Source organism: Schistocerca gregaria, chromosome 7, assembly GCF_023897955.1.
Source record: "Schistocerca gregaria isolate iqSchGreg1 chromosome 7, iqSchGreg1.2, whole genome shotgun sequence".
Lineage (NCBI taxonomy): Eukaryota > Metazoa > Arthropoda > Insecta > Orthoptera > Acrididae > Schistocerca > Schistocerca gregaria.
The window spans coordinates 316,705,810-316,731,465 of record NC_064926.1 but is presented as its reverse complement, the minus strand read 5'-3'; the positions used below and the strand labels follow the sequence as shown (position 1 = coordinate 316,731,465).

The 25,656-nt window shown below is 42.4% G+C and overlaps 1 protein-coding gene across 1 annotated transcript in view; it reads right to left on the bottom strand.

Moving 5' to 3' along the window:
• LOC126281571 (uncharacterized) overlaps positions 1–24,869 on the bottom strand; it is a 248,313-nt gene extending 223,444 nt beyond the window's left edge. The window contains exon 1 of the mRNA XM_049980644.1: positions 24,740–24,869. The gene's annotated coding sequence lies outside the window, so the exon portion shown is untranslated. The remainder of the gene's footprint in view (positions 1–24,739) is intronic.
• Between the last annotated feature and the right edge of the window lie 787 nt (positions 24,870–25,656).

The window sequence follows — 25,656 nt, the reverse complement described above, 5'->3', positions numbered from 1 at the left end:
TTAATTTTTTCTGTAGGGCTAATAGTCTGCGCGTAGCGAGGGAGAAAATACGAAAATCTCGCGCGTTGTTTTTTAATGCCTTACATAATATTTCGGGTTGAATAGAACGACAGAAGTAGGGGCGGCAGAATACTACTGTATGTGATGACTTTTCATCGTTTATGCAAAGCCAAACGTTGTGTTAAATGAACTTACAGATTCCTTTCAGCATACTCTCAATGTCGTTTGATTTGCCATAAACATGAAAGAGTCGCCTTTAGTATGAGTATATTGCGTGACTACATGTGTGTAATTAGCGGGAGGAATTTGTCCTCGAGTGACAGTATGTCCATTGGCTACCGTGAAACTAGAGGCCAGTGGGTCCATGTCGTCAAGAAGGCTGCTGCATTCTTCACGTGTGTAAAAAGTAAGACAGCATATGTGAGTTTTTTGCCGTGAGATACACAGAAACTTGCTGATATTTGGAACAAGGTGACTGAAGGCTTGATTTCAATTTTCGGTGGTTCGTTTTGCATGACCATGACGCCATTAACGACGTAGTAACTCACTTTTGCTGGGCATACGTTTTCATATCCACACGCAACAGCGAATACTCAGCCTACGTAGCTGTCGTCTGGCCATCACAGCGGAAACAGGTTGTTCCAGATGCTGATGATGTCCTGACTGCCATTTGCATCTCATTGACTCCTCGCCTCTTTGTGGCTCTCTTCAGCGCCCTGCGATATCCTTCGCTAAGGATTTGTAAAATCTCTGCCAAATTCTTGATACAGTTTGCTGCACCTATTATAATTTAGAGTCGTTTTCTCATCCACAAATCACTCTAAATCTATGAGCTCCTCTCAGGCAGTACGTATCTCGCAACCTAACTGCTGCAACTTTAGAGGAAGATCGGCGGTATCTTTGATGGAATAAGCTCATAGTGATAAAAATAACAAAGCTGATAGTAGAAATACATGCACGGAGATGACAAAAGCGATATGCATATATACAGATGGCGGCAGTAACGCGTACACAAGGAGTAAAAGCGCAGTGCACTGGCAAAGCTGTTATTTGTACTCAGATGGTTCATGTGAAAGGGTTTCCGACGTGATTATGGCCGTACGACGAGAATTAACAGACATTGGACTCGGAGTGGTAGTTGCAGCTAGATCCATGGAACATTCCATTTCGGAAATCGTTATGGAATTCAATATGCCGAAATCCGTTGTCAAGAATGTGGCGAGAATACTACATTTCAGGCATTACCTCTGACCGTGGACAATGCAGTGCGCGGCGGCCTTCACTTAACGACCGAGAGCAGCGGCGTTGGCGTAGAGTCGTCAGTGCTAACGGAGAAACAACACTGCGTGAAACAACCGCAGATATCAATGTAAGAAGTAGGACGAATGTATCCGCTGGGGCAGTGCGGCGTTAATGCGCTATGGCAGCAGACGAGCGACGCGAGTGCCTTTGCTAACAGCAGGACATCGACTGCAGGCCTCTCCTGGTCTCGAGGCTATATCCGTTGGACCCTAGACGACTGGAAAACCATGGCCTGGTCAGATGAGTCCCGATTTCAGTTGGCAAGAGCTGATGGTAAAGTTCGAGTGTGGGGCAGACCGCACAAAGTCAGGGACCCAAGTTGTCAACACGGAACTGTGCAAGAAGGTGGTGGCTCCATAATCGTGTGGTCTGTGTTTACATGGGATGGACTGGATATTCTGCGCCATGTGAACCTATCATTGACTGGAAATGGTTATGTTCGGTTTCTTAGGGTCCATATGCAGCCAGTCAGGGACCCAAGTTGTCAACAAGGAACTGTGCAAGAAGGTGGTGGCTCCATAATCGTGTGGTCTGTGTTTACATGGGATGGACTGGATATTCTGCGCCATGTGAACCTATCATTGACTGGAAATGGTTATGTTCGGCTTCCTAGAGTCCATATGCAGCCAGTCATGGACTTTATGTTCCAAACAACGATGCGCCATGTCATCGGACCATAATTGTTCGCGACTGATTTGAAAAACTTTCTGGACAATTCGAGCTAATGATTTGGCCACCCACATCTCCTGACATGAATCCTATCGAAAATTTATGGGACATAATCGAGCGGTCAGCTCGTTAGCAAAATCCTACGCTGGCAAAATTTTCGCTGTTATGGACAGTTATATCAGGGGCGTTTGAAAAGTCCGTACAGAGTCCGAGATATGGCACCACCGGCGCGTATCGAGGTCATGTTTAGTTAGTAGCATCTTTGGAAAGAAGGTACACAAAGTTTCAGCCATAATGGTCTATTTCTTTGTGTTTGACATTCGTGTGAATCAGGAAGTAGAGTGATTGTCAAAAAAATGGAGGACGAAGAATTTCGTGTGGTGATGAAACATCACTTTATGAAAGGCAAAACGCCTGAGGAGACTAAAGAGAAGCTTGATAAACCTTACGGCGGCTCTACACCTTTGATTAGAACAGTTTGTAAGTGGTTTCAAAATTTTCGGAGTGGCCATATGGACACAAGTGATGTTGAACGTTCTGGACGCCCTGTGGAGGTTACGACTCCATAAATGGCTGATAAAATCCATGATATGGTGATGGATGACACAAGAGTTAAGGTGCGGGAGACTGCTAGTGCTGTGGGCATCTCAAATGAATGGGTACATAATATTGTGCACAAACATTTGGACATGAGAAAGCTATCCGCAAGATGGGTTCCGCAACTGCTAAAGCTTGACCAAAAACGGAATCTTATGAAGTGTTGCAAGGATGGTTTGTAGGTGTTCAGGAAGAATCCGCAGGACTTTAAGCGTCGTTTCGTCACTGTGGATAAAACATGGATACATTACTATACTCCTGAGACGAAACAACAATCTAAACAATGGGTTTCCAAGGGAGAATCTAAACCAGAAAAGGCGAAGACCAGTCCTTCGGCCGGAAAGGTTATGGCGACTGTCTTTTGGGATTCGCAAGGGATAACCCTAATCAACTATCTGGAAATGGTAAAACTATTACAGGTGCATATTATTCATCGCTATTGGACCGTTTGAAAGCCGAGCTGCAAGAAAAACACCGGCGACTGCACCGCAAAAATGTCCTTTTTCATCACGTCAATGGACCAGCACACACCTGAGCAGTTGTGGTCGAAGAATTAATGGAAACAGGATTCCAACTTTTTTCACATCCCACCCCATATTCTTCAGACTTGGATCCCTCGAACTACAGTTTGTTCCCCAATTTCAAGAAATGGCTGGCGGGAAAGAGATTTTATTCAAACGAAGAGGTGATTGCAGCAACTAATAACTATTCTGGAGACTTGGACAATTCCTATTATTCGGAAGGAATCAACTAATTAGAATAGCGTTGGGCAAGTGCATAAGTCTTAAAGGAGACCATGTCGAAACATAAAAAAAGGTTTACCCCAAACAAGTAAGTAGTGTTTTTTTTTTTTTTTTTTGTTTTTTTTTTTTTTTTTGCACGGACTTTCAAACGCCCATCGTATAGTGGCAGCATAGCTCAGTATTTCGGAAGTGGACTTCCAGCGACTTGTTGAGACCATGGCACAAGTTGCTGCAGTACGCCGAGCAAAAGAAAGTTCGACAGGATATTAGGAGGTATTCCATGATTTTTGTCACCTCAGTATAAGTGTATTGCGAGTTTAATAAAAACTATTTAGTTAACGTTAGTCTTTAGTCTGAACCATTTCTGACTGATATTAAGATAGCAAGGATTTTATCTCATTTCTTTTCTCTGAGGGGTTGTTACCTTCACTATGTTATCGCGTATCCATATTACCCAATGTAAGTCTTCGATATTCTTATGTCTACAAACTAAAATCTAAAACCTTTCCATTAACGAAATTCAAGGATGTTCCTCATTTCATCCTAATAACGTATATTCGTTTGCAAGGGTGGTAACTCAATAAACAGTTTCAGGCAATGGACTTAGAACGGTCTTCAAATTCGTGTTCGGCCGTAGAGATTTACGTTGTCCTTATTTCCCCTCACCTAATTAAAGCGAAAGCGAGATCCACGTCGTTTTTTTCTAACACTAAATCCTGAAAAAAATGGGTTTGGAAATCAGGAGGATGCAATACTTCTTAAGTTTCGACAAGCGTTTGACTCAATAGCAAACAAACGATTATTAACTAAGGTACAGTTATATGGGGTATGAAACAAATATTTTGTGACTAAATTGAGGATTCCTGTGTGAGGAGGGCGCAGTATGTTATCGTGGATGGACAGAAATAACTTCAGGGAAGTATGAAGGTACGCTCTTGTGGTGCTGCCTTTGCTGTTAATACTGAATATTAGTGTCGTGACACAAAATATCCGTGCGGTATGGCCGCGCGGTTAGGGGCACCATATCATAAATAGCGCGGCCTCTCCCGCCGGAGGTCAGAGTCCTCTCTGTGGCATGGGTGCTTGTTGTCCTTAGCGTAAGTCAATTTAAGTAGTGTTCAAGTCTAGAGACCGATGACCTCAGCATTTTGGTTCCTTAGGAATTCTCACACATTTGAACAGACAAGATTAATTGTAACGTCAGACTTTTTGCAGATGAAGCAATTATCTATAATGAAGTACTGTCTGAAAGAAGACTCCATAAATGTCGAGTCACACCGTGATAAGGTTTCAAAATTTGTATAACTATTGGCAACTTGATGTAAATTTACAGAAATGTAAAATAATGCACTTCTAAAAACGAAAAAACACAATATCTGACGACTAAGTCACAATTATTGAAACCAGCACCTCATACATATGAGAAGATGTAACAATTCGTACGGATATGAAACAGAATGATCACATGAGTAGGGTTACTCGGAAAATGCAATATAGATAAATGTGTGGGACTCTTATGAAATAGGACTGACGGAGGATAAGGAACCTGTGAGAAGGGCATCACGAATGCCAACGGGTTTCTTTGGCCCATGGGAGAGCGTGAAGGGGTCGTTAAAATTGAACTAGCTGAGGCTTGAAGACAGACGAAAATTATCTCCCGAAACCGTACTTACAAAATTTCAAGAAGCGGTATTCAGTTGCGACAAAAAGTCAAAATCAAAGCAATCATTCTTGCTTGCTCCATACATATGTGGAACAGCAAAGAACCCTAATATGTAGTAGAATGGAAAGTAATCATAGCCACTCACATTACAGTTGACGCAGATGTAATAATACACTCGCAATTCTTGACTGGTAAGTGTTACTACTTCGTAAAGTTATTGCACTTCGTGAAGTTATTGCACTACGAGAAATAAAGGGTGTTTGTGGTGTACGTCCACTTATTTTTACAGTGTTCTGAGAACAGTGTTCTGAACAACATTACATCAGTATTTACTTCATTTCCAGACTAACAATTATAACTATTAGGAGAAGTATGTTAGGTTGTTTAATGAATCTAAGGCAGGTGATGTGTTGAAGTATGGACGCGTGGGCCCAAAGCTGTTAGTCTATACTGACAGGTATACTCCATTTAGTGGTGCAGCTGCGATCGCGGCAGGAAACATCATTTAGTAAATTGTATGATGTGTTTGCGGGAGGACTATTACACAGATAGAAAAAGCAACCAACACACTGAAAAGGGCACGTGTTAAGGGACCAGTGGTCACAATTATCTCTTACATCCCCTAACATCCTGTATATCATTTTTCTCATTTTGGTATCTATTTGCAATTTATGCTGCAGATAAGCATATGAGGACCCATGATACGACGATCAGGTTCAATTACAAAGCAGACTAGAAAGATAAAATGAATAAAATACCTGAAATTGTGCGGTGAACTGTGCAACTAACATTAAACGAGAAGATCTGAAATGGGTTGTGTGAGCTATGTACAATTGACATGATTGTGACTGTGTCCATGAAGAAGAAAAAATGTGCCATTTAATAATTACGGAGGGATGGATAACACGACAATTTCACCATAAAAGCTTTGGTTTTTATTCACAGTCTGGAAGTTGCGCAAAGAGAATTCTAACAATTTTTTCCAGTAATCTCCGGTCACTAAATATGTGCAGATTCTGTTTAATAACGGACGATGTAATTTCCCCAGATTGGTGTGAGATGCAGCGCAACTAAAGATATGAACCAATAGAATTTTTGAAATGTAAATTGCATATAGTAATTTGGTAATCACTCTATGCTGTGCAATTAATTAAAATTTTCGGTCTTCTTCTTCGGATGACTGCAGGTTGAGGTTGTACAATCAGTGTAAAATATATACTGAAAATATGCAACAAAAGCACGAAAATCCGGATCGGTGCCACTTCGAAATAATATGAGCCTCCCACAAAATGCTGAAAAATGAAACTTAAAATGCAATGGTAGCTAACATAAATTTGTGTAATGGTGTTGCAATAAAGAACTGGAACGCATTTTGATAGAGAAATAGCTGAATGTATTATAAATTTTGTAGAACTACAGAGAAAGGTGCTTGCCTTGAGAGATTAGGATGACAAAAGACAAAACCGAACCGCCAGGTATTTCCTAGCTACCTCCGAAAAAAGTGAAGGCCGCGCCATAGTTTATTTGCACATATAATGTGAATGTTAACGTATAGGCTCTTTGGCCGGGAACAGTTACACAAAATTTTATACACAAAAATAATTTTTAGAAAGGGCTATTACAGATGCCATGGTTGGGTGTCCTTGAAATATCACATGAAGGTTGATTACCTTGTTTGGAATGACTGTATTAGCTTTGGAAGGAAACTCAAACGATGGCTGTGATGATGCTGGCCTACTCCATAGAATATCAAGGCCATACGCTACTCGAACTACTGCAGATCGTTACGTTCAAATCCTTAGAAAGCAGCTGCAATTACATAGTCCATAGACCGTCCATAGAATTCTCCATGCTAATCTTAACTTAATGTTGCCTTCATTCTGCACAATTGTTGAAAGATATAAACATTCTTCCAAAAATATAGTACATTAGAGATACCCATTCTCGAGTACTGCTGGAGTGTTAGGGATCTCCACCAGACGGATTAAAGGAAGACATTGAAGCACTTCAGAATAGCGCTGCTAGATTTATTAACGCAAGTTCCATCAAGGTGCGAATATTACGGAGATAATTCGCGAACTCAAATGGAAATCCCTGGAGGAAAGACGACGTTCTTTTCGCGAAACACTTACGAAGCTTTAGTGAACTGACTTTTGCGGCTGACTCCTGCCAAAGTACATTTCGCCCAAGGATCGTGAAGAGGAGATAGCAGAATTAGGGCTAATACGGGGACTCGTAGATAGTAATTTTTCCCTCGTTCCATTTGCGAGCGTAACAGGAAGGGGAATGACTAGTAGCAGTAATATTAATAATAGTAGTGGTAGTATTAGTTGTGGTACAAGGTACCCTCTGCCATGTATCGCATGTATCGCATGCAACGCAGTACAGTCAGTTCCACAAGAAACTGTTGTCACTATGGATTCTTGTTCGCCTGAATTAACAGCCGGTTCCACAACGCACATGCGAGGAAACATGAAACAAAGCAAAAACTGAAGGCGCCATCCGTAGTATCGCAGTAGAGGTGTTGCTGTGAGCTGCATATCACCCACTATTTCTTAAGGATTGTTGGATACATCCGTTTCTTGACGACATGTTGAAATTTTATTTAATTTCAGTCTCAGTGACGCCTCAGTAAACCAACAAAAGTTTAAATGGCTAGACCATCCATGTACGCTTCCATGTCGCTTTGGATAATTTCTAACGTTGTTTTCCATTAGTTTGTAGTTTTGGTCATTTACTGTCTTGCAATCTAAGAAAAGACTTCATTTGCCCATTTCTCGCCCGGAAGCAACCTCCAGCCACCTTCATTTTATTCTTAAATTTTTATGTCACCCATAATTACGTCTGTCTCACAGTCAGTTGCCTGATATATTCGTTCGTTTTTCTATCTCTACCATAAATCCGAGGTTTCTCTCCACTCATCATTTTGCAGCCCTCAAACATCTATGGTTCTTTATCACGTATTTGAGAAACATCTCACTTCACTGAACTTCCATGGAAACAGCATTAGCACAGCAATTCTTTTGTAATGGACACATAGAAGAGGGGAGTTCAGTAAGTAATGCAACTTTTTTTCCTCGGTCAAATTCAGTTGAAAAACTGAAGGTTTTGTTGTGGGACATCGTGGAATATTTCCGCTTCAACCCCTATAGTTTCATGAACTTTCAATTCGTGAAAGTGCTGTAAGTGTTATAAGTAGCCTTCAAAACTGCGGCCGGCCGCGGTGGTCTTGCAGTTCTAGGCGCTGCAGTCCGGAACCGCGGGACTGCTACGGTCGTAGATTCGAATCCTGCCTCGGGCATGGATTTGTGTGATGTGCTTAGGTTAGTTAGGTTTAAGTAGTTATAAGTTCCAAGGGACTGATGACCTAAGATATTAAGTCCCATAGTGCTCAGAGCCAATCAAAACTGCGTCTGTAACCGATCTGTCACCGAGTTTCTTTTTGTGGGAAAACAGAGCATCTCAAATTTTCATAGGCGCTTGCAGAATGTCTGTGACCACCTGACAGTGAACAAAAGCAGGGTGAGTCGTTGGGCGAGGCGTCTGTCATCGCACCAAGGTTCCACAAATACACTACTGGCCATTAAAATTGCTACACCACGAAGATGACGTGCTACAGACGCGTCAGGAAGAAGATGCTGTGATATGCAAATGATTAGCTTTTCAGAGCATTCACACAAAGTTGCTGCTGATGGCGACACCTACAACGTGCTGACATGAGGAAAGTTTCCGACCGATTTCTCATACACAAAATGCAGTTGACCGACGTTGCCTGGTGAAGCGTTGTTGTGAAACCTCGTGTAAGGAGGAGAAATACGTACCATCACGTTTCCGACTTTCATAAAGGTCGTATTGTAGCCTATCACGATTCCGATTTATCGTACTGCGACATTGCTGGTCGCGTTGGTCGAGATCCAACGACTGTTAGCAGAATATAGAATCGGTGGGTTCAGGAGGGTAATACTGAACGCCGTGCTGGATCCCAACGGCCTCGTATCATTAGCACTCGAGATGACAGGCATCTTATCCGCATGGCTGGAACGGATCGTGCAGCCACGTTTCGATCCCTGCGTCAACACATGGGGGCGTTTGTAAGACAACAACCATCTTCACGAACAGTTCGACGACGTTTGCAGCAGCATGGCTGCGGGGACCCTTGATGCTGCATCACAGACAGGAGCGCCTGCGATGGTGTACTGAACGACGAACCTGGATGCGTGAATGGGAAAACGTTATTTTTTCGAATGAATCCAGGTTCTGTTACAGCATCACGATGGTCGCATCCGTGTTTGGCGACATCGCGGTGAACGCGCATTGGAAGCGTGTATTCGTCATAGCCGTATTGGCGTATCACCCGTCGTGATGGTATGGGTTGCCATTGGTTACACGTATCGGTCACCTCTTGTTCTCATTGACGGCAGTTTGAACAGTGGACGTTACATTTCAGATGTTTTATGACCCGTGGCTGTACCCTTCATTCGATCCCTGGGAAACCTTACATACCAGCAGGATAATGCACGACCGCATGTTGCAGGTCCTGTACAGGCCTTTCTGGATACAGAAAATGTTCGACTGCTGCCCTGGCCAGCACATGCTCCAGATCTCTCACCAATTGAAAACGTCTGGTCAATGGTAGCCGAGCAACTGGCTCGTCACAATACGCCAGTCACTACTCTTGAAGAACTGTGGTATCGTGTTAAAGCTGCATGGGCAGCTGTACCTGTACACGCCATCCAAGCTCTGTTTGACTCAATGCCCAGGCGTACCAAGGACGTTATTACTGCCAGAGGTGGTTGTTCTGGATACTGTTTTCTCAGGATCTATGCACCCAAACTGCGTGGAAAGGTAATCACATGTCAATTCTAGTATAATATATTTGTGCAATGAATACCCGTTTATCATCTGCATTTCTTCTTGGTGTAGCAATTTTAATGGCCAGTAGTGTTTACAGGTTGGCCCGCGTGCAGGCCGTTCAAGCACTGGTGTGAATCCTGAAATGTTGGAACGTGCGAAGAGTCTCATTCGAAATCATCCACTGATGACAATTAAACCCTTGCTGTTCAAGTGGACGTCTCTGTTGGCAATACAGACACACTCGTCTCCCAGTTGGGGTACTCAAAGGTGTGAGCCCGCTGAGTTCCTTACCGCCTAACAGAAGACAGTAAAGAGTCGTGAAGAACCACATGTGCGTAATTGCTTGCGAACAGCATCAGAGGCTACTAGACATGGATTCATCCCTTCGAACCGGAAGTATAACGGCAATCCATGGAGTGGTGCCACACTACATCTTCTCTGAATAAAAGGTTCAAAGCCGCACCTTCAGCCGGTAAAGTCATGGAGACGATGTTCTGAGACTCTGAAGGGGTTATTCTGTTTGCTGTTCTGCCTCATGTTGCAACGATCAAACCTGAGGTGTACTGAAGAATACTGTAGTGTACTGAAGATAACTGGAGAAACGACTTCAGCTTGTTCGAAGCCACAAAAATGCAAACGTACTCCCCCATCTCCTTGACAGCGCAAGGCCTAAGACAAGGCTGCGCACCCGAGAGGACCTCACAAAACTGCGTTGGATTGTTCTTCCTCATCCATCCTACAGTCCAGATGTCTCACCTTCCGGCAACCATCTATTTGGCCCAATGAAGGATGTGCTCCGCTAGAAGCAGTGCGTGGATGGTGGGGAGGATATTGACGCAGCGAGACTGTGGCTCCCACGTCGGCCAGGAGAGCAGTGAGAACATACGAGGCGAGTTTTTAAGTAAGTACCGTTTTGAAATTAAAAAAGACGTGCTAAGCTATCTCAATAATTTTATTTTTGCATGAAAGCCTGTGCCTTAATCTACTTTTCCACATAATTTCCGTCAATATTGAGACACTTGTCATAACGTTGTACCAGTTTTTGAATATCCTCCTCATAGAACTCTGCCGCCTGACTTGTTAACCACTGCATCACCACTGTTTTGACTTCGTCTTCGTTCTGAAGACGCTGACCGCCCAGGTGTTTCTTCAAGCGCAGGAACAGGTGGTAGTCACTGGGCGTAAGATCGGGGCTGTACGGATGGTGTAGAGTTTCCCATCGAAAAGATGTGATGCGATCTGTGGTCTGATGGCCGGGGATTGTCTTGCAGCAAAACGATACCCTTGCTCAACTTCCATGTACTGTTGCTTTGATTATGGTGTGACATAGGCCACCCATGTTTCATCGCCCGTAACAGTTTGGCTTAAGAAACCCTCACCGTTATTGTGGTACCGCTCAAGGAAAGTCAATGCACTGTCTAAACGTTCTTTTGTGCACATCTGTCAACATTTTCGGTACCCAACGTGCGCACAATTTCCGGTAATTCAAGTGCTCGGTCACAATGCCATACAAAACACCACTAGAAACATTAGGAAAGTCATCTCGCAAGGAGGAAATCGTAAAGCGTCTGTTTTCTCTCACCTTATTGCCCACTTCCTGCACCAAACTTTCATTAACGACCTAAGGACGCCCGCACCGTTGTTCATCATCCACATTTGGGCGGCCATCTTTAAATGATCTCATCCACTTTCTTGCCATTGCATCACTCATAATATTTTCTCCGTAAACTGCAAATATCTCACGATGAATATCGATCGCTTTTAGGCCTTTAGCACTAAGAAATCTTATAACAGCCCGTACTTCACAGTCGGCGGGACTCACGATTATCGGAGGCATCTTCAACACTCAGTACACAACGTAAACAAGGAAGAATCAGACTGTAATGGCATCAGTGCGTAGATTAAGAAGATACAGGCTTTCACGTAAAAATAAAATTATTGAGATATCTTAACACGTCTCTTTTTAATTTCGAAACGGTACTTACATAAAAAACACGCCTCGTACAGGCCCTGCCAGTAAGGTGGCGTAAAGACGTTGCATTGAACGGACATTATTTTAAAAATAAGGTTTTGCAGCCTAAAGAGTTGCGAATAATATTGCGTACTGGAATCCTCAAGATAACCAACCTGCTTTCAGGGGATAGAATGTTGCTTTACTTATTGAACGCCCCTCGCACAATGTACAGTGAAGTCGCAGTTACAGACAACAAGCGACCAGCCTCTGCTTAGTGTGATTGTGGCACTAGTACCTTGGGCTGGACGACTTGTCTGGAGTGGTGGTAATAAATTATATACACAGATCTTCCTCGTGAATCAGTCTATCTGTTAGTTAAAACTATATCAATGTACCTACAGCAATTCCTGAGAATGGCCTTCACACACAGACAGAAAAATAAGGCGGCGGAGTTCTATTCAGTAATACGCAAATACATCCAAGGAGGGACCGGGGGGGGGGGGGGGGGGAGGGAGATTCGATTCGGCAAACCCCGCTTCACAAAGCAGCGAAGCTCCACAGAGACCGCAGCAGGCAACTAAAAACGTGTAGAACACTTTTAACTTCACACATTGATGATGGATGTTTAAACCTTTGAAACGCGTCGTGGGGATAAATAAACGGTGACCGGTAACGGTAAATTTGTTGTTACATATAATAACTAGGCTAACACTCATTTCGGCAGACTCACTGCAAACATGGCGTCATTTTGACGTCATACATAATATCGACAACTATCGACTTCTTGATAAGGAAGAATGTGAATGTTACTGCTCCTCGTTTCACTCTCTGCTATTTTAGTTGTCCTCTTAGGCTCCTGCCTAATCATACCCTCGGAAATGAAATGACCGTTTGGCTTTGTTGGCCGGGAGGCATCAACCAGGAAAGTTCGGCCGCCGGGTGCCCAGTCTTATATCAGGTGACGTCACATTCGGTGACTTGCGCGTCGGTGATGGTGATATGATGATGACGACAGCACAACGCCCAGGCCGCGAGCGGAGAAAATCTCCAACACGGCCGGGAATCGAACCCCAGGCCGGTTGCATCATAGGCAAGCACTTTACCACTCAGCTAAGCATGCGGACACACACTCGGAAATAGCCAAACATTTATTTCATCCTTCGCTCTCTAATCCGACGGAAATGTAAACAAAATCTAATACTGCAGAATACACCGTATTATATTCATAAGCAAGACCAAGAATTTGTTAACAATGCCAAGGTAACAAAGAAATTATTTGCATATAGCGCGATGCTAATCTACATCCTTCGACTCCATAAATCACAACATTATCCATTACGCTAGCACATCGTCGTGTAATATCGGTCTCCTGTCTTGATTATCATGGTATCTCTAAAAGCCTTATACCGACGGGGCGTTATTAACTGCCATTAATGATAATGGTGAGATGTTTGCGACAAATTTTCAATACGTCGTTATCTTGAAACGGCAGACTGTAGGTTTTACACTGAAGCTCCAAACAAACTGGTATAGGCGTGCGTAATCAAATACAGAGATATGTAAACAGGCAGAATACGGCTCTGCAGTGGGAAACGCCTATATAAGACAAGTGCCTGACGCAGTTCTTGGATTGGTTACTGCTGCTACAATGGCAGGTTATCAAAATATAAGTGAGTTTGAACGTGATGTTATATTATATTATAGTCGGCGCACGAGCGATGGGACTCAGCATCTCCGAGATAGCGATGAAGTGAGGATTTTGCCTTACGACCATGTACGATTGTACCATGAATATTAGGAATCCGGTGAAACATCAAATCACCGAAATTGCTGCGGTTGGAAAAAAACTCCTGCAAGAAAGGGACCAACAACGACTGAATTGAATTGTTCATCGTGACAAAAATGCAACCCTTTCGCAAATTGCTGCAGAGTTCAATACTGGGCCATTAAAAAGTGCTAGCGTGCGAACCATTCAACAAAATATCATCGAATGAACTTTCGGAGCCGAAGGCCCACTCGTGTACCCTTGACGACTGCACGACACAAAGCTCCACGCCTCGCCTGGGCCCCTCAACACCGTCATTGGACTGTTGATGACTGGAAACATGTTGCCTGGTCGGACGAGTCTCCTTTCTTATAGTATCGAGCGGATGGAAGTGTGAGGCTATGGAGAAAACCTCATGAATCCATGGACCCTACATGTCAGCAGGGAACTGCTCAAGCTGGTGGAAGCTTTATAATGATGTGGGACGTGTGCAATTAGAGTGATAAGCGACCCCTGATTCGTCTAGATAAGACTGAAAGGTGACGCGTATGTAGGCATCCTGTCTGATCACCTGCATCCATTCATGTCCATTGTGCATTCCGACGGAGCTGGGCAATTCCAGCAGGACAATGAGACAGCCCACACGTCCAGAATTGCTACAGGGTGGCTCCAGGAACACTCTTCTGAGTTTAAACACTCCCTCTAATCACCAGACTCCCCAGACATGAACGGTATTGAGGTTATCTAGGATGTCTTGCAAAGCGCTGTTCAGAAAAGATCTCCAGCCCCTCGCACTCTTACGTATTTGTGGACAGCCCTTAAGGGTTCATGGTGCCAATTCCTTCCAGCACTACTTCAGGCATTAGCCGAACCAATGCCACGTCATATTCCGTCACTTCTGTGTGCTCGCCGGGGCCCTACACGATATTAGGCAGGTGCATCAGTTTCTTTGGCTTTTCAGTGTAACAAGCAAGTTTCATGCTCCAATTATACATTATTCATGATTACCACTCACTCCTGATAGAGCACTCTTATATGAAAGCATTAACTGTCGTTAATCATTATGTGTCGTTTAGTTACAACAATAATTACAATAAATGGTACCAAGAACTGCTTGTTTTTATAAATCGCCGATAAACGTGGGTGAAGTCTAGTGAGAGGCTCATATCGAACGCTAACGGAAGTAGTTAGAAGTTCCTGCTGTTGTCGATGCAGTCACGTCTTGCGAAATGACTGTTATCCTAATAACCAACTGTCCAGAGTATTCATATTGTACGAAACCTTTCAAGGTCGCGGCTAGCTCATTATTTGACTAGTTCCATGTTAATAACAGATCCCAGAGACTTATTGTTTTTAAACACTTTCGAAGTTTATAAGTTTTCGTCCGCTATTATGAAATCTACACGTGGTTCGTGCTCTTTAAAATGTTCGTTCCTTAAATACAATTTTTATTATTGCTGTTCGGCCGTCTCAAGCGACTAATATCTCAAAATCTTATTCGTCCTTTAACAATTCAAAAAATGGTTCAAATGGCTCTTAGCACTATGGGACTTAACATCAGACCCCTAGAACTACGAACTACTTAAACCTAACTAACCTAGGGGCATCACACACATCCATGCCCGAGGCAGGATTCGAACCTGCGACCGTAGCAGTTACGCGGTTCCGGAAGGAGCGCCTAGAACCGATAGACCACCGCGGCCGGCCTTTAACAATTCCGTGCTTCTAAATTTCTGTTACGTACTTCAGTCCCGTGTACTTGAATATGTCCAGTCTTTTTTCCTATTTTACGTCGTCACACTCACTGATCTGAGGTAGAAATAAAATGTTCCCGCACGCTCATAATTTGTCCTTCTACTCTGTGTAACTGGACAAATAAGACAGGACGATAAAGTATGCCATCTTCACGACATCAGTTTAACTTCTGTGCAGCTCTTATAACTGTGCGAAGAGCTTTTTGGGTCACGGTCGTTACGGTGACCGTAGTAAATTATGCAAGGGGCTTCTTATCGATCTGATCGCGGCTTAACGTCAGTCCAGTCACTGTGGGTCCATTTATCTGCAGCATTCGGAGGTCCGTACTCCGACGACATTCCGGTGGGTCGCTGAACTCAGCAGCAGCTCCGACCTGTTGTAAACAACACATCTAAGCAGGTCATTAGCAGTTAAGTATGTCAAATAAGCACCAACTTGTGTATTAGTCTGGAGCAGAGACAGATGTTGAATACGTGGGTTGGAACAAATATTTCAGGTCGTTTGTTCCAAGGCATGTATTCAACACCTCAAAATAAAGATCTCCAGAACCCTTTAAAATTTATTCCGCAATAATTTTGTTACGATGTATATTCTTTGTACCTTGTGATAGTGTTTCTCTTCCGCTATATGATCCGTGTACCTAATATTTCCAGACGCCATATTTGTTTACAAAATATGACACTATACAAGTAATATGTTACGACAGAAAAAGGAACTTGTGTAGGTACTCTATTTTACTTATTTTATTTTTAACGTTATATATGCGTGTATTTTTCTGTTGAAAGAAACCCAAAACCATGTTCTGAAATCGTGTTTTGTTTCTCCACTAGACAGTTCCTCCAAAAAATCGTAACACACACACACACACACACACACACACACACACACACACACACACACACGTTATACTAACAAATGTAAATCACCATAAAAAGTGACTGGTAACAGTAAACTTGTTGTTTCAATAACAGTCATGGTAATGCCTAACCGAAAAAATTCCCATCTAAAGTTACCCTGGTTGTTATAGTAGGTGAAGCCATAGTTACAATAGTAATCGTGGGGCTCAATGGTCTGTGCACTTTCTATTGAACGCACTTCGGCCACTTTTGTGTCCCTAACCTATCGCAGTAATACAAACGGGGAAAGGAGACCTTCTGTTTAACTTGGAATCCTAGTCAAGTGTGATTTCTGCTGACTCTCGCGTCGCTGAGATGTGAACGCTAGGTTTAAAACGCAGACTGAAAAATCCGTGGTGCGACCGAGTTCGATCGCGCGACCTCTTGATTTATAGACACGCCCTATACCGCTTTTCATTTTTTTAAATTTTTTTGTTCGTTGAAGCCGCGCGGGATTAGCCGAGCGGTCTGAAGCTCTGCAGTCATGGACTGTGCGGCTGGTCCCGGCGGGGGTTCGAGTCCTCCCTCGGGCATGGGTGAGTGTGTTTGTCCTTAGGGTAATTTAGGTTAGGTAGTGTGTAAGCTTAGGGACTGATGACCTTAGCAGTTAAGTCCCATAAGATTTCTTACACATTTGAACATTTTTGTTCGTTGAATTTGATCTGGGTGAATATCACTTGACACTCGTTCAAGTTCGTCGTTAATTCCTCTACTCAGTTTTTTTTATTATTACTACAGAGGGCAGCACAACCAGACCACCATGCTCGACAGCTGGAGTTGTAAAAATGTTTAACAAAGGAAACACGTATAATTGTAGAATTGCCGAAATACCGGCCTTCTTAAGGCGAGGTTCACAATCCAAGCCAAAACATTAACGACAGTGTTTTTATATTAGTTATGCAGTTATTAAACGACCAACTCCACTTTTTGAACGAAGACCATAAAGAGATTATATTTTGTGTAACAGAATATATGGAACAACACAAAAAATTCAGCAAACGAACATAAAAACGGGAAATTATGAAAGGGAAAGGTGTACCAGTCAATCTGCTAAATTGTGTTAAACACCTCTACCGTAAAAATACGTACATTGAACCGGAGTTAATCGACAAAAAAAAGCAATATAATACTTTTAAATCATGATGCCAGACTAAAATGTTCTTTATCATCTGCACATCATTCTTCATTGGAAAATACACTTTGTTATGAAATACAGGAACGAGTTATCAAAAATGAATTAATTTTTTACTTATGAGCAAATAGTCATAAAAGTCAGAAGATGATTCACGGAATTCAGTGATCGGCTACATTTAATAACAAAAACGTATGTTATTGGAACAGCTGTATATAGGCCTAAGACAAAACCATTTACGGAAAACGCTTAACAAGACCAAAGCTATTAAGAATAGACAAATATGTTGAGCAGATTAAAATTTTCAAAACCGTGATTATAGTTTATGTTTAGACGATTCTAGAAGTACTGACTTCAAAATTTAGTCGTTATGAAGTTTATTTGGCACAACTGCAAGAACGTTAGATGGCAAAGTCAGTTCTTAGCAGGTGGCAGTTTTATACAACCATAGTTATTTTTACAGTCCTGTATGGAGCAGTATGTTGGACAGAAAAAAACGACAAATTCAGGAAGCAGGAATGATTTTCCATGTTCAATTTTATGGTACACATAAGTTGATTGCATCCTAAATGACGATACAAGACTCTGGTTACGATTGAAGAACATTGTGAGACAAAACTGAAACACATCCTATGGAATTATTGAGTAAAGTAGAAAGAATACTTATAAAAATAATCTATAATTACAAATACATGGGGGAAAAGCAGCAGAACAACACAGTAGAAAAGGTGGAAAGACCAAATTTGACAAACTTGAAGATGGCGTAGTCTCGGTAAGTTCAGTTCCTGTTGTCGTTGATGACCGCCGTTCTCGCGAATGCGACTCGTTAGTGCTAACCACTGTTCGGTAAAGTAACACTTAAGTGTATGTTTCTTTGTGAGAATTAGCGAGTTTCATTCGGAATCTGTGTGTGTTCTTCCGTTAGAGATGCAGATATCTTCTCAGCAGACAAAATGAATTATAATTTAAGTTACAGGTTTTTTTAAAGCTAGGTAGGAATTATGAGTGTGGAAGTTAATTATCGTTTTATTTTCATGCCGCTAAACAACTGCTGTTGCACGATATTGAAAGAAAGACTTTGCCGCCTGAGTGATGGAGATACAGAGAAGAAATTCGGGGAGATAATTTTGAGTTATCTGAGACGTTATAAAAATATATAGTATTGTTTGATTTAGAATCATAAGAATTATAAGAATAACATAAAATTTGTGATTTTTTTGAGGTTGTAAAGAGAGTGGAGTCTTTTATATTATATTGGAGACTGCCACACACTATACGTTACTGAAAGAGCCACATCTGTTTATTTACCAGATTGCAGCCTGCTACTTTCAAAAATTTCACTTACATATAAGTGAATGATTTGTGGTCTGATGAGAAAGTGGATGTCTTATTTCAAATCGGATCATTGCGTTGCCAAATTCGACTTTTCTTTCCAGATAGCAGATGTGACTGGAAATACAACCTATGTTGTGGCAGTATTGGTTCAATATTCATATACAGGAATAGTAAAGAATGTGTTAGATGAGTGCTTTCTCCGTATATTTGTGCTAATTGTTGCCTCTCAGTGTGTGACCCTGGAGGTGCAATCGTATTTAAACTGAATACTTTTTATGAAATTGTGGAAAGCAAACTGCTTCTCTTTGAGCTCCCACCTACGTCATACAATAGCCGGACGTTGTCGCCGAGCCGTTCTAGGCGCTTCAGTCCACAACCGCGCTGCTGCTACGGTCGCAGGTTCGAATCCTGCCTCGGGCATGAATGTGTGTGATGTCCTTAGGTTAGTTAGGTTTAAGTAGTTATAAGTCTAGGGGACTGATAACCTCAGATGTTAAGTCCCATAGTGCTCAGAGTCATTTTAACCATAATACAAGAAAAAAGGGATATTTATCACGAAACACTCAACAGAAAACATGTTTGCGTCACTGCTCATTACACGTTGAAATTTATTCTTTCTACTGGTGAGTTAGCTTTATTTCGGATGCAGGTCTATTGGCCATCGGTATCCTGTCACCTGAATTTCAGTTGAGTTTATTTCCAACGGTACCTCGTTCACTTCACGGACGAAGTTCCACTCGCGCCGTATACCATTCTACGGATACTACTGACACTGTACCTTTTCAGCTCCACGTCGCTGCGTTTGAAGGACGGAGTAGTAACTACAGGAATTATAGGGGAAGGCATAATTGCAAATGTAGTATAGGACAGGAAAACAGATCCTCTGCCGCTGCTCAATGAAATGGTGAAACATAAAAGTTGAAGAGAGAAAAGTGCCACCACAACTGACTATACTATCTCACTGGTTTATTGAGATTAACGGTATAAAATTACTGTACGTCGGTGTACAAGTCAGCGGCAACAAGACTCGATAATTAGACTCAGCTATTTTCATAACTGACAAGTTTAATGTTATTTGCGAGTGACTTTTTGCTGTCATAGTGTCGGGATGGTGGTTTAACTGAGCAGGACTCTCTCGGGTACAAGACTAAAGAGAGATGCAGTTAAGTGGTTTGACTGTCACATTAAGACAAACCGTGCGGTAGAGCGTGATAATTTATTGATGATACTGCTGCCGTCGGGTGGGGAGCTCGTTGGCTCTTTCCAGCAGCACGCTGGTGTTTCCTGGCACTTGGTTTTATTCTGTGCCTTCACTTCCATGGCAGCATCTTTGCAGACCTAACACACACTCGTCGAAGCCGTCCGCACCGGTTGGCAGAACACGGTCATACGCAAACCAGGCAAGGATCCTACCAAAAGTGTCATTAGAAGACCACACGGCAAACCGCGGCAGCAACTCAATATGGCTGTGATCCAGACTGTTAATGACAAAAAGCTAATGACATGAATCTTTTCTTGCTTATGATACTTTTTGCGACGGGAAAAACTTCTAATTCGACCAAATATGTTTCTTGTTAATTCAACCTGTCATTAGTGGTCAACTTCTTGTAACGACACATCGCTTAGCTTTGAGTGTTAGATACTAGAATAATTTTTTGTCGCATATGACACTACACTAACCTTCAGGTAGACAACTTGATTACATTACTTTACTGGATGAGACACAATCGTAAAATACGAGCAAATACGCATAAACTTAAAAGTTACGCCAGTGTCTATTAGAGGACACAACATCGATGTACAAAAACAATTTACTACAGACAATACTTTAAAATAAAACGATACAGCTGTGGTCGAATTAAGGACTCACTGCAAATACAGAATATGTCACAACCAAGGTGTCACATTTTCACTGCGAATGTCTTGTGATAGGCCTGAAAGTAACTGTTATTGACAGTCACAGCAACGTGTAACCGACCACTTTTCTTTCACAGAACCACGATAACTTTCAGTTGTTATACCATCATCGTCAGGGTGACTGATATAATTGCAATCTGTTGTAGGCTACATGTAACATCATCTAACGGTTGTCGCAGGCTGAAGTAATATCTATACGCGGTGCACTGCCGCTGTCGAAAATTGAACCATGTTATATTCTGGATCGTCAGAAACAGTTTGAAAAGCTTGTAAAATTGTCGTAGCGGTGGGTTGTCACGATGATGATGTTTGGATTGTGAGGACAGTAGTAGGGATCGCACTCCAGCCAAAAGTGAGCAGTCTCGTGCGCTATCATCTATGCTATGAGAACGACTTAGTAGGCTTCTTGAATTTGGGCGTGAAACGCCATGATTGGATAACTTCGATGCTAATTGATTTGGAAGCGGTACTAGGTATCGAATTTGTTTCTTAACAATTATTTCTCAGCGCAACCTACCCTGCAAAACCCTTACAAGCTTTCCAGACTGGTACTGCGCATCCTGGAGAAAAAGAAACCCCATAGCGACTCTGAAGCGGGTATGTAAGCACCGACATGTATGCAACGGGTTGCTGTGGCCTTATAACGGATACCTTTGGTCACCCTTTACGAGTGATTTTGAAAAGTAGATTGTCACCATTGCAAAGTAGTGTAAAACTGCCCGAAAAAATTACAAGTAGAAAAAATATGAGGTACAGAGTGAAATATTAAACAACCATAACTCGAAAGAGCAGCGTTCGAAACAGTGCCTAGCCATTAGTCGTTACGTTACCTATAGTTGTTCTAAGTCTTTTAAGATTTATATCTGATTAGTTCCTTCCTTATCCATCCTTGTAATCCGACTGTACTGTATTAGTCGTCGACGGGCTCTTAAAACTCAATGCTTTTTTTTTTTGCCTTGTACTCTTTTCGAGCTAGGCACTTCACTGGCTCAAACGCTGGACCCGGGTAGCCACCCTAAAGAAGGTTTTTCATGTTTTCCGGGATTCATTTCAGGCCATTTCCGAAGAGAATTCCGTAAAAAAACTTCGAATACTTCCCTCTCATATTCTCCATCCGAGCGAGTGTCCAGTCCCTAACCCAGCATTGACGGGACGCCAGAGTTGTTTTCTATCATTGCGCTACCTTTAACCTAACCCACATGATGATGAAAACATAGCGCTTCGAAGACAATAGAACTTCAGAACTGAAGTCAATTATCACAGATATTTGAATATTTCAAGGAATTATTCGTTAAATCTGCGGTAGCAGAACTTAGGATAACAGATTCATCTGTAGCTTAGAGATCCAAGTTCGCTCCATATTTAACACACCTTTCGTTACAACTAAGTATAGCTGCAAGAGAAATTCAGAAAAGCTGTATTACGTAACACACAAACCTCTGACGAGGATTGTGGTGCATGTCGGTGATCTAAGAGGAATGGCCAAAATTGAGGCATATGACAGGAACAATCATTGGAGGTGTAGTAAAAGATGGCTCTAAAATGCATACCTTAATAGCTGTGAGCACTGCATCTTCGATACTGTGAAACAAATCTGTTCTGCAGCAAGCAACTTGCTTTCCATATTTTGTGAGGGTGTAGTATGGCCCAAAAATAAAAAAAAAGATGTCCAGTAAACATTGCGCTCCAAAGAGATGCGTTAAAAGCTATGTTCGTCTTCGCTACTGAGAAAACACAAGTCGTCTTCTAAACAAGTGGCAGTCCATGTCTCTTAGACGACCATTATCTCCTCCAGAAATATGGAGAGCAAACAGCATGGAGAAGAAGAGATTTGTTTCACAACATCGAAGATGAAGTAGTGGTCATAGCTCGTTTTAAAGCCCATCTTTATTAAACTTCTCTGCTTCGAATAGTCATCTCTTTGTTATACCTGAGTAATGAACTTTGCTTTTGGGACATCATGTACATCGTACAACTACTGCCAAAAGATACCAGAGGGTTGGGGAGACAGCCCTAATAATTTTTACCCTATGCACCTTCCGCCACACAACGGTCTGTGTCTTATTTTTTGTTTACTTTAGATCTGCAGTCCACATCACTAAAAGGCTAATCCACTCCATGGTACCTAAGCCCAGGCGCAGGTTGCCTATCAAAGGTTTCCAGAGGCAACAGAAAATTAATTTTTCAGTATTTCATATAAGTACGGACCGAATTTAAAAATTGTAATTGCACATTGAGAGCTGTAATCCCATATTAAAGGTTTAACACAGTAAAACAAGTTTTACGGTTATCGACTGTGATCTGTCTTAAGGTTACGTAACTCAATATATATTCATCTAGTATTTGTGAAGGAGAGCACTTAGAGATTTTCAACAAACTTTACTCGTAACTTACAATCTTTCAGAAACTTTTTATCACTGACACCCTCTAAGAAGTAATGAAAGGAGAAAAGTATGTGCCTCATTTCATTTTTGCTGCTTATGCAGTAAAACTTTGGCATCAGGCAGAGGTTATAATTTATTATTACCATCTTTTCTCGCGACACATTTGCATACAGTATCCACATGTATCACTAAATGATCCTGCAAAATTATGTCATTGAACGAAGAGGTACGGCGTCATAAACATCGAAAAGTGTGGAAAACTAACTTTTGCTTAGAATGGAGTGCAAATAACTAAGACGGTACCCATCCATTGTTCGCTAATGGGAGCACTTACCGGCTTTCAACAAACTTTAAACATAATTTCAAACCTTTTCTAAACCTCTTCTCGCTTACATGTTTAACTTCAAATACTTAACGCATTAATTCATTTGTAATGTAATCGAGCATTTGAAGCTGTTTTGCACATTGGAGTTCAAATCTGTACAGAATCAGGGGGTGGGGTTTAGCGGTATTTCAGAAAGGACACCACAATCCGTCTGGACAGTCACTTCAATCATTTATTTCACAATCACGATTTTCGCGTGTGTACTATTTCCAAGTGTTAACTGGATTTGAAGCATTTCGATGCATATTCTTTACTATTAAGAAGAAGTCGTCAGGTGGGACCATTTTCACAAGATTTGCTTAATCTGTAACCCCTAAGAAAAACCGAAGTCGCCCGTCTCGGTAGATGCGGGGACAGCACGACATATTGGTAACCGAATGGGCCTGAGTTCGATAACAGGCCGGATCAGAGACTTTTCTCCGTTCGGAGACTGTCTGTCTCTTGTTCTTACATTCGTACCGTCATTACTGACACCAAAGTCGCCTCAAACACACTGTCGTAATGCCTTTCTTTCCACTGCGGAGATGGCTGCATGCGTACGAACCAAAGCTACTAAAAAAAGAAGTAAAATAAAAAATAATAAAAATAAAGTGACAAATAACAATCAAAAGGGCGCAGCATTTACGCTGAACTCGATAAGAATTACTGTATCCAGTGTTATTTTTAAACAGATGACGAGAACTACTTGTTGTTATGCAGATGAAGTGAAGCGTGTGGTTCTAGGCGGTAAAGTCTGGAGCCGAGCGACCGCTACGGTCACAGGTTCGAATCCTGCCTCGGGCATGGATGTGTGAGATGTCCTTAGGTTAGTTAGGTTTACTTAGTTCTAAGTTCTAGGTGACTGATGACCCCAGAAGTTAAGTCGCATAGTGCTCAGAGCCATTTTTTTTTTAAGCCTGTGAATATGGCTGGTACGAAGACTATGTACTTTTAAAAGTTTTTCGAAGCACTTCATCCTGAGTTATCATTTGAAAATGGCACACACTTCGGAATTACGATTGTGAGATAAATAAATGCAATGATAGTCAAGGCGGAATAAGTACTGCGGTACTTACGGTGTACAGATGTTGATTAAAAATATGAGACAGGTGTGCGATTAATTCATAATGCACAGAACTAAACACAGAAGTGCAGTTGTCAGAACTGTGCTGTGAAACAATATCAACGTTGTATAGACAGAACGGAGAGCAACAGTATCTCTGGAGACGTATATACGTCGCCGGCGGATTAGGCACAACAAAGCCCGCGGGGACGTCGCTCAGAGATATGCTCGCCGCTATCACAGTGCGACGCGGCGCAGTTACAGCAGCTGAGCGTGTGCTTGGAGCGCTGCCGGCTGTATTTGCGGAGCTCTTCGTGGGCGCGTGCCAGCCCGGCCGGCTGCTCACCTGAGCCGAGTCGCAGTTTCCGCGTCGCTCGGTGCGGCGTCGCTGTCGGCTGCTGCGTGTTGCTCTCGCGCGCCGCGCCGGTAGCCGTCCTGCTCAGCTGGCGAACTTTTCGCGCGGACGTCCGCACTGGCTCTGCGCCGCACACCGCCCCTCCCCTCCGCGCTGCGCGGCTGCTGACGTATCGACCGCGACGCGCGCCGGCGCGCAGTCGCGGCACAGCGCTGCACAGCTGCCCCCTTACGACATCCGTCCCGCGAGGCGCTCGAGGAAAGGCGGAAACAAGGTCGCGGTGTGCCGTTCCGTTGAATTCATTAGCGGCGAAGCACAAACTACTGGAGCCATCCGGACAGTAACCTCCGTTGAAGTAAACCCGAAGGTTGGTTTGAACACACGGTGCTTTGAAATTTCCTGGCAGATTAAAACAGTGTGCCGGTTCTAACAACCCTACCACAACAAAGGTCAAAACTAATTATGATTGTGGTGTTGCTCACGTTGCTAAATATTGCATTTTCGGGCAACAACAAAGTTATATTATGTGGCAGGGGGCACAGTTAATAAAGTCATTTCTTGAAATAATGGATAAACTAGGCACTCATCTTGTCGTGTTTCCCACTTTGGTATCGTTGAGAACTCATGGCTCAATCGTCGAAAATGTAGGTAGTGATGCTTCCAAGTTCGGATGCAAAGAGGCCTAGATGTTATTCTACGATATTCAAAAGTTTTATAAATGTGTTTCATATACCATTCTTGAAGATTTAACTTTTGCAAGTTATCACAATGATGATGTAAAAAAATAATCAGCACTCCGAATTTAAGTTACACTTCTTTTTTATTACTTTTGTTGCAATATCACGTAACTCGTTCCGAAACATCACTTCACAGTATAAAACATACTTGAAAATATCTTCCTCACTCTT